Source organism: Marmota monax, unplaced genomic scaffold (genome assembly GCF_021218885.2).
Source record: "Marmota monax isolate L192 unplaced genomic scaffold, Marmota_monax_Labrador192_F-V1.1 WCK01_AAM20220418_F8-fsc00156, whole genome shotgun sequence".
In the NCBI taxonomy this organism is placed as follows: Eukaryota; Metazoa; Chordata; class Mammalia; order Rodentia; family Sciuridae; genus Marmota; species Marmota monax.
Genome location: NW_026694013.1, coordinates 1,858,898 through 1,869,009, shown reverse-complemented (window position 1 = coordinate 1,869,009; position 10,112 = coordinate 1,858,898).

Sequence of the window (10,112 nt, the reverse complement as noted above, 5' to 3'; positions counted from 1 at the left end):
TGTTAGTATTCCCAGCCTAATTTCTCCATAAACAATGTTACCTCTTGTCTATGATTTTGGAATTGTTTAATTGAAAATGTGTGGGCTTTCTGTCTCGAATGGAGCGTAAGAAATAAATAAGTCAATGACTATAGAATGCATTATCATTTTTCTATTGATAATATCAAGCCAATGAAATAGCCCAAAGTGGAAAATCTATGAACTGTTGGTTTGGCAATGTTAATTTAGTCAGAGAGGAATAAACAAATAAATGTACAGTGACTGAGAAATATGATTATTAATGTTTGGGAAAAGAAAGGAATTGGTTAAAATTACTGCTGAGAGCTGATTAGTTAGCCTCATCAATTTTTGGTTATTTTCATCGTATTGTCTCCAGGATCGAACCCAGTGCCTCACCCGTGCTAGGCAAGTGCTCTGCCACTGAGCTACACAGCCCCAGCCCCTAAAACAATTTTTTTAAAGGAAAAAAAAAGATTTATATGTATTTTATTGATGTTTGTGTAATATTTGTTAAATTTCAATTTTCAATTTTTTACTATTAGTATATCAATATTTAGATTTTCAGAGCTATTTCAGTGTTAAAAGTGGAAAAAATACACAGTAAATTGTCAAAAATAATATTGGTTTAGAGAACAAATGATTAAGTAAATGAGAGAAAAATGGAATATGAAAGCAGCTCTGGTTCTAGAGAACAAGGTAAACCTAAGGAAGTACAGGGTCAAGATACCTAAGTTCCATTAAAGTAGTACCATTTTGCTAATTTTTTTAAAAATATATTTTGTCTCTCTTTTGTATTCCTCCTTATTGGAGGAATTATTACTTATATAGCTATATATTTTTTTTAAATATTTATTTATTTATTTTAGTTTTCGGCGGGCACAACATCTTTGTTTGTATGTGGTGCTGAGGATCGAACCCGGGCCGCACGCATGCCAGGCGAGCGCGCTACCGCTTGAGCCACATCCCCAGCCCTATATAGCTATATTTTAATCTGTCATTTTGTTTTTTTGAGTTATATAATTTTAATGGTTTCCATGAAGATTTATTTATAACCATGTAGTTGTGGATAATTGAAATTTAATTTCATTAACATTGAAATTTTGTTCCTAATAGTTCACCCTCCCTTTTTCTTCTTTAGTACTACTGTCATACAAATTATATCTTTTTTTAATATTTATTTTTTAGTTATATGTACACACAATATCTTTATTTTATTTTTATGTGGTGCTGAGGATCAAACCCAGTGCCTCACGCATAGTAGGTGAGCGCTCTACCTCTGAGCCACAACCCCAGCCCACAAATTATATCTTTATATCTTTGATATGAATGTATAAATATATTTTATTTGTGACTTTTCTGCTCCTATCTGATTTAAAAGACCACAAACACACACACAAAAGATACTTAAGTTCCATCCTTATATTATTTAGATATCCTCTGAAACTTATCTCATGCTTCTTAGATCTTCAGATATTTGCTTCCTTCCTGATATTCAGGTCTCAATTTATTTGTAACTTAGACCGATCCTAGCCCTGTGCCTAGTCATTTTCTGTCAATCCACCCTGTTTTAGCTTTCTCATAACCCATTTTATTGCTTGACCTTCTCCTTTTATTGACTTGTGTGATTATTTTCAGGCTTTCTTCACCAGGTTTGTTTACTGCAATTTAGAACAATGTCTGTCACACAGAAGTCACCAATGCTTGTTTATGGAATGAAATGAGGAGGGGAATGCCTGGATACAGGAATAAAGTGCAAAAACAACAATTTATAGCAAAAAAATGAAACCCAATCATAAGAAATATCACAAGGTACTAGACATTTTAAAAAAATTAAAAAAAAAACATGTTCAGTCTTCATGAACAAAATATAACATTGCAGGACATAAAAGGTGCTATGAAAAAGTAGCACATTCATGATTGAAAAACTCAGAATCCAAAAAAATTAAATTCTTTAAATGAAGTTTTAAATGCATTGCATTTTCTAAGGCCAGTAATATGATTGAAGGAGTGAGACAAATGAGGGACCTGATGAAACTACAAAATTTTAAAGGCCACCAAAAATTTCAGTTGTCAAAATTTTAATGTAATATTATAAAAATAAAAATTAATGCAAAAAGTTGGGATAAATAAAATGCAAACATTTTCAACAAAGAATGAAAAACAGGATCTGTTCTGATTTTTCATTTTACCAGTGCCTCCAATATGGCTTATAAGGGCACTATGACTGATCTCTCTTTATGAAAAATAATTTATATTTTGTTATTCAGAAGATCTTTATCAATTTTTATTTTTTAAAATATTTCATGAAAATATTATTTATCTTGATGACTGAATAGTTTGGGCGACTTTTAAATTTGCCCCTGAGGCAAATGTCTCATGCACCTCACTTGACTTACCTTACCCTATCTTTGGTCCAGATCATTTCTGTGAAAATTACACAGGATTTGTATTTGAGTAAACACATTCTAAAGTCTGTATGTATGAATACAGGTCTGAGAATTTCCAAAAGACATTGAAATCTGAGAACCAGCAAACCTCGGATGGACTAGGACAGTCAGCCCTTGCAATCCATGAGTTCCACATCCAGAGATTCAACCAACTATGGATTGAAAATTTGTGAGAAAAAAAAAATTCTGTCTGTATCAACCATGTGCAGATGAATTCATTTTTCTTGTCACAGCTTCCTATATAATACCTTACCTGGGAAGTTAGCTCTACCCATTCCCCCACTTCTCACTAACATCTCCCAATTGTTTTCTCTCAATTGTTAATCATTATCTACTCCTACTTCTGGTTCTCTTTGAATAATCCTACCCAAGGCAGTATGGCCAAAGAGTGAGAATGATATATATTTTTCTATCCAGACACTGAAATCTAAAAATAAATGAAGAGAAAAATACAGACTCTTACTTATTTTTATATTAGGGATTTAAGTTACTACTAAAAGTGAATAAGACTGAACTAAAAACGTGAATAAAAAGACCAATTTTATCTGCTATTAAGTTAAGAATTTGAAAAAGGGATGCTAGGATACTAGATTTTTGCTGATTACTTTATTGGCATCTAAGTTTAATACATTTCTGAGAAGTGACCAAATATAGTACAGATTCATTTCTCTCATTTGGTTCTGCCAAACCCATTTAAAAGGTCTCTTGTAAACACGAGAAAGATAAGCAGACTATGCCTTTTCTTCAGTCAGATGAAACTACTGGATTTTCTAAATGTAGCCACATCCCTATCACAACCAGACCAAGGTCTTAATTTATGGAATTTAAGCCAGGTCCTGACATAGTTAGAATGCTTGTTATAACCTTATACCTGGAGACAATAAGGTGAAAATAACCAAAAACTGATGAGGCTAACTAATCAGCTCTCAGCAGTAATTTTAATCAATTCCTTTATTTTCCCAAACATTAATAATCATATTTCTCAGTCATTGTACATTTGTTTTGTTTATTCCTCTCTGACTAAATTAACATTGTCAAACCAGCAGTTTTAAGAAGTACAAGTTTCCTAGTAGCACAGTTACAGAGATAGTATCCAAGAGGAATTTCGTTTCCAATGTTAATTTTTTTCACATAAATCACTATCAATCACAAGCCCCCAGATATTGCTACACTTAAGTAGAGTGGAGACTTTTTGATGCTTTATTTGTGGTAACCTGGATATATTCCAGGGATCAGAAACAGGGAAAATACAGTAAGCTCTAGAATATATCCAGGATATATTTCGATCCTCCTGCCTCAGCACCACCCTCTACCCCCCCCCCCCCCCCCCAGCCACTGGGATTACAGGCGTGCACCACCACTCCCAGCTATGCCCTAATTTAAAACAATGGAAACAAAAATATATTAAAGAAATACAGCTATCAATCAGCTATCAATTGTATACATATATAATTTTTTGCCTCCATGTGTGTGCTTATGTCGTAACTAATCACAATAAAATCTGGCAATCTGTCAAACTTCATTGAAAAAATTTGCTGTGTGAAACCCAAAGGACTGGGAGCCATTAGTTTAAGATAGTTCTACTCAAAATTTGTGTAGAATTGAAGCACCAGGAGCACCTGGGAGCTGGATGGAAATGCAAATTCTCTGGCCCTACTAATGAATCAGAAACTTCAGGGTGGATCTCAGCCATCTTTGGTTTCCCAGTGTGCCAGGTGATTCTCAGCAACTAATATTTGACAACCAACATCGCGCTTCTGTTGCTTGGTATGGGTCACTACAGTATGGGCTTAGGAGTAAAACAAAGTTGCTTTTGCATTCTGGATCTTTCACTGTATGGAGAACATAATCTTTTAAAGTTTGATATAAAGAATTTAATCTTTAGGGTTTGTCTCATCTCTAAATCGAATATTTTAATATTTACCTTCTAAGAGTGTTGTTAAGGTTTGGATATAATAATGTTATTAAAATCCTTAGCAAGATTTGAAACATAGCAAAAGCTCAATGAAAGGTAATTAGTTTTAAATGTTATCAGATAACATTTTTACTTTGGTTTTGATTGATTTATGAACAATCAAATTTATCTTAAGTAGACATTTTAACCTAATATCTGGCTATAAGTTTTGTATTTATGTAGAAAATAAGCTCAATATTTATTGAATGTTTTCTTTTTCTGTAGGTCTTTCACATGGACTTTTTGTCTGTTTCTTATTTTTCTTAAACAAAATGCTACATGAGGTGAGAAACTCTGGTTGGTGCTTTGGAGATGGAATACATTTCCATTTTGCAGAAGAGCATCTTTGTTTGCTTATTTATATTTTAGTCAATCATTACTTGGACATTTGCAAAAATAGGAATGAAAAATTAATTTAAATGAAAAATTAACTGACTAACCTAAGGCAGAATACTCAGTAGCAGTATAAAACCTTGTTCTTCTATAACTCAAAATCTATTTCCAAAATCATATTACAAGTTTAAAATTTAATGGGTATATGTGAATATGTATATCTTTGTGTGTTTGTGTTGAAGAGAGTTAATTGAAAAAGAGGACATATGTTATACGAAGAACATATAACTATCAAAGTGAATGAGTAAAGTTTTAGAAAGTGCTCTTTCTCAATAACAAAACTATAGGGAATTAATAAATTTGTGCCAGTTTATCAAATTAGAACTAATGATTTCCAGGAATTCTTTTTTTTTTTTTTTTTTTTTTGCACTCTGTGTGGAGAGGTCCTTGATATTATACCTCTCTTTCTGTTTCCTGCAGGTGGCAAATACTTAATTATTCATATGACTTAATAATGCAAGCACTTCTCAAATAGGAAGGACCTGCCAGAGTATTTCATCATGTCCTTTCTCTCAGTATTCTGGAGATTTATTACCTTTGCCTTGATTGGGAAAGTAGCAAAATAGCAAATTTATTTCCTATTTGAGAATGTTGACCTGAATATCTTATTTGATTTAATTTGAAAAATTGAAATGGAATCTTTTGTAATGATGACTTTATATTCTACATTCTACCTTGACTTGTTCCCTGTACATGGCAACTGCTGCAAGGATACAACAACAACAACAACAACAACAACAACAAACTACATACTTTTATAGGATTTCTACTTGAGATAAGATTATCAGCAAGTGTAAGGTCTTATTGGGTTGAATTTTCTTTGAAAGAGCAGTTGAATTGTCTTCTACACTATTATTATTGTCTTCTACTATATTACCTTTAAGGGAAAGTAATAAATCTCCAGAATACTGAGAGAAAGGACACACACACACACACACACACACACACACACACATATATATATATATAATTTATATTTATATTTTACCATGTCATATATGTGTGTGTGTGTGTGTGTGTGTGTATTTATGACATGGTAAAATATAAATATAAATTATATATATATATATATCTCAAGGGGTGGGCTGTCTTTTGCAGAAGATCAGTATACCACTTGGTCATTTGTTTTTCCTTCTCTAAAAGAAGAAAAAAATACTTACAGAAGTGGATTTTCTCCAATCCTCTGATCAATAGTTGGGGTAATTTGCCTGATAGATATCTTTACTCATTTCTACTTCATTGAGATATACAATGTTTTATCACATTGTAAATTTTCCAACCCTTTCAGAAACAGTTTTGGAAACTTTTTGCACACATCAGAGCTGTGTAAGGAAAGCATACACTTCCTGTTTGATACTGTGGCAGGCGAGGAGGGGAGCTGCTCAGATCTCCCTGTAAGAGAGAACTTGCTGTTCTGCCACCCAGAGTGCAGGTATAGCCTTCCTCTGCAGGGCCTGCATTGCCCTCCTAGTCCTTTGTTTGGGGCTGTATCTAAGCAGTATCTCTCTCTAAGCAGTATCCAGACAGTGATGAGCAGGCAGGACTATCAGGAACTGGTTATTTCTACCTGATATGCAAATAGACTCCTCTAAAAGGCAATCTTTTCTTCAGAAGTCTCCATCGGGTTGGTTGAAATTCATCTATATTTTGCATATATCAATAGTTTGTTTCTTTTCTTACTAAGTAGTATTCCATTGTATGAACATGCAACAAGTTGTCCAAGTTGTTTTAAACAAAAGAAATATATTTTCTCTTTGCCTATCTTAAGGTCCACAACAATTTTCTCTTGTGCTTTATTTAATTAAAAACTTTTTTTTTTTTGAGATGATTTCACTGTGATACTGAAGCTGGCCTTGAATTCACGATCCTGCCTTAGCTTCCTAAGTAGGGATTCTGGAGCCTGGAGAGTTCTGATCAATGGGCTAACTGATTTGGTGTCTGATGAGGAGACTGCAGACAGCTACCTTTTCCCAGCTTTCACTTGGTTTTTCTTGGGCACATGCATGTGGACAGATAGATCACTTTCTCTTCTTCTTTTTATAAGGCTGTTAATCTATCATGATGTCCCCACCTTCATGATCTACTCTAACCCTATTAACTTTGCAAAAGTCCTTTCTTTAATTACCATCACATTGAGGATTAGGACTTCAACATATGAATTTTAAGAAGACACAATTCAATCTATTGCATTTTTTTCTTGTTTTCAGATATTACAGATAATGCTACTGTATTGGTATACAAGTCATTGTACAAATATATAATTTATTTTCTCTGGGAAAAATATTTAGAATTAAAATGGATGGTTTACATGGCACATATGTGTTTAACAGTTTAAGAACTACTGAACTGCTTTTTCAACCATGTTATCTCTGCTCTATCAGTGTGTGACATTTTAGTTCTGACACATCCTTGATAGAGCGTGATATGGTTAGCTTTTTAAATCATAGCCATTCTAATAAGCATACAGAAGCACTAATTGTGGTTTTAATTTGCCTTTCCCTAGTGACTAATGATGTTGAGAATTTATTCATGTGTTTATTTGGTATCCAAATATGTCCTTTCATGAAGTGTTTTCAAATCTTTGCCTATTTAAAAAAGTTAGGTTGATTTTTATTATTGTCTTTTGACAATTATTTACATATGCGTATATGTATTTTTATGATATAAATCTTTTATCAAATATGTGATTTGCAAATATTTTTCTCCCTGTGACTTGTATTTAATTCTCTTACTAGTGTTTTTCAAGTAGCAGAAATTTAGAATTTTGATGTAACCTAATATATCTTTTTAAAATAGATCATATGTTTCATATATCTAAGAACTCTTTGCCTATCTTAAGGTCCACAACAATTTTCTCTTGTGTTTTATTTAATTAAAAACCATTTTTTTTTTGAGATAACATTTCACTGTGATCCTGAAGCTGGCCTTGAATTCACGATCCTGCCCCAGCTTCCTAAGTAGAGATTATAAGCACATGGCACCATGCTCAGCTCCTCTTATATATTTTTTTTTCCTAGAAGTTTTGTTACAGTTTTATGTTTTATACTTACAAGTATAAACCACTTTTACTTAATTTTTGGTAAATAATGTATGAACAAAAGTTTTTTTTTTTTTTTATTTGTTCATGGAAATCCAACAGTTCTACCATCATTTGTTGAACACTCTTTCTCTACTGAGTTGTCTGTGGCCCTGAGTCTACTGTTGTGACATAACCACATTGTCCTGATTACTGCTTATAATAAGAATTACTGCTTGTAATTTGAAGAAATCAGAATGGGTTAGCCATCAAATTCTGTTCCCCCTTTTCAAGGTTGTTTTGCTTAGAGATATGATTTAAGGATAGGTGCCAAAGGAAGAATTTAGCTTACTGCATTATTTCTTGAGGAGAATTATTTTAAGTCCAATTAAAATGTCACTTTTGCAGGAGCGCTCTGCCTAAAACTTGGCCATGTAATTGTGAACAGCATGCTTCAGTGCAATGGCACCTGTGATGATAGCAGGTGTTTCTCTGGCCACCAGCCTGGAGAAGGCTTGTTGAGAGAATTTATTGACACAAACAATGTGATCAGTAGTCACTGACTCAGATCCACTTTAGTATAGTGTCTGAAACTCAATTTTTCTGAAGCACTTCATGCCTCATGGGATGTTCATGGGCACTGCTTATTTTAACCCTCAGTACATTTATCGAAGAATTCACCACTATATCCTCAATATCAGAGCTTGTTGCTCAGACCTTGCTTGTGGAGTGCTATTGCCATTTCTGCTACCATTGCTTCAAATGCCACATTGCTGCAAAGAAAGAAACACAACCCCAAGTTAATACCCAGGCACAGAGTGGAGGATATAAAATTTTCCTGAGCTTTGGTATCAGAGATGTTGAAGCCAGCAGATAAGTCTGAGAACATTCCAGTGGAGAATATAAGAGAACACGTATCCTTAAACAGCCTACTGACTGACCAGATTTGTAGACCCAGCCTCCAGGAAACTGGGAGAATATTCATAGGTTCACTTTTTTGTACGATTCAGAAGGAGGAGGACAGGGATGACCTTAGAGACTGGCCACTGGCCACAGGCAAGGTTGACACAAGTCAAAGCATCTTGACAGGCAAGGAAATGTGACAGTGGATAATTGATGAGCTAAATGGGAGAAGTAGGTCAGAAACAGGAATGGATTGTAACAAATGCATGCAAATCTGGTGGGGGAGGTTCCCAGATTGATCAACACAGTCAATGAATTTTGGAAAGCTTGGTTAGGGAAAATATGCTTTATAAATAAGGCATTTAATGGATCATTTTAATGTAACCCCTCAAAACCACATAATCATATTCAGATTGAGTCTACAAACACTTAATCCTGACTAGGAGCTAGGGATGCAGTGGTGCATAGTAAGTCGTGAACATGCCTTTGGATCCTGCCCTTCCTCATGCAGCTATGTGGAGCAACACAAGTGACTGAGGAATCTCAGGTTCTCAATCCATTATTGGAGCTGGTGGTTATTGGAGAGTCAGACAGGAAGGGAACGGAACTCATTATGGAAAACCAGCCAAGTGCTTTGAGGTCTCTTTTGCTTTCTTTCTCCTCCCTCTTCTGCTAATGGCTTGCCTGGAAGTTGACAGCAAAAAATCCCATCAGAAGCTAACATTCTATACTGTGTAATGCAGCTCTCAGAGAACACTTTGTTTGCTATGGATAATTGTTCCTTTCTGGTTGTTGTTGCATTTAGCGCCTCTGATTTCCCAGTTTTAATGAGCTGCCAATTTTCATTCTTAGGGAGGAAGAAAGGAACACAATAAATATGTAAACAAAGAGGCAAATAAGTAACTGCAAGTAAAAAAGTAAATGTTCAACACTTAGATTACAGATGTTTGTTGATCAATGTGTTTGTGAATCCAAATTAGATGCACATGACGTGTTTCTCAGATTTCAAGATAAAAGTCATTAAACTTTTCAAGGGTCTGTCTACAAGCATTGGTATATTAACAAGGAGCCGCCACATCCTACTGAAGGCTGGTATTTACATAGCTCTGACTTCTTTCTTAAGGTCAGCGGGAATGATTTGGACAATTCTCTCCTTCATGTGCCCTTAATTACCCTTCAAAATGGCAAATTCCACAGAATTCCATTTAGTCTAACCAAACCACTAAAGAAAAATCCATAATGTTCTTTTAAAATTATAAATAGTAATACAAGCAAACATTGTCAGGTACCATAGAAATCTTCTACAGATTATTACTCCAAGAAGTCCTCACCTTGTCCTTACGAAGGAGTGTTGTGTTCAATGGAGAAATGCAGCAAGGACTTCACCAGGCATATGCTC